At 23.8% G+C, this 214-nt stretch overlaps 1 protein-coding gene across 1 annotated transcript in view; it reads left to right on the top strand.

Annotated features, from left to right (window-relative positions):
- The window catches only part of LOC119588735 (RB-associated KRAB zinc finger protein-like), a gene marked incomplete at its 5' end in the record, with an annotated part of 9,606 nt that overhangs the window by 1,542 nt on the left and 7,850 nt on the right, over positions 1-214 (top strand).

The following is a 214-nucleotide window of genomic DNA, read 5'->3' as shown; positions in this document are numbered from 1 at the left end:
ATATATAATCCTATATTTGTTTCTGATTTTTTAAATTCTGACTCCTATTTGTTTCTGTGGAGATTGGGCATGGTAATTAATTTTTTATTTTGATCTCATTTCTTTTTGTTAGTAAAGTAGATTTTTCATAAAATGTTTCTATCACTAAACAGTGCAGTACTGTATGTTACTTGATATTAAAAATTATTCAGATATATACTGCTATATTACTTAT

Source organism: Penaeus monodon, chromosome 24 (assembly GCF_015228065.2).
Source record: "Penaeus monodon isolate SGIC_2016 chromosome 24, NSTDA_Pmon_1, whole genome shotgun sequence".
Taxonomy (NCBI): domain Eukaryota; kingdom Metazoa; phylum Arthropoda; class Malacostraca; order Decapoda; family Penaeidae; genus Penaeus; species Penaeus monodon.
This window is presented reverse-complemented; position numbering and strand designations above follow the sequence as displayed.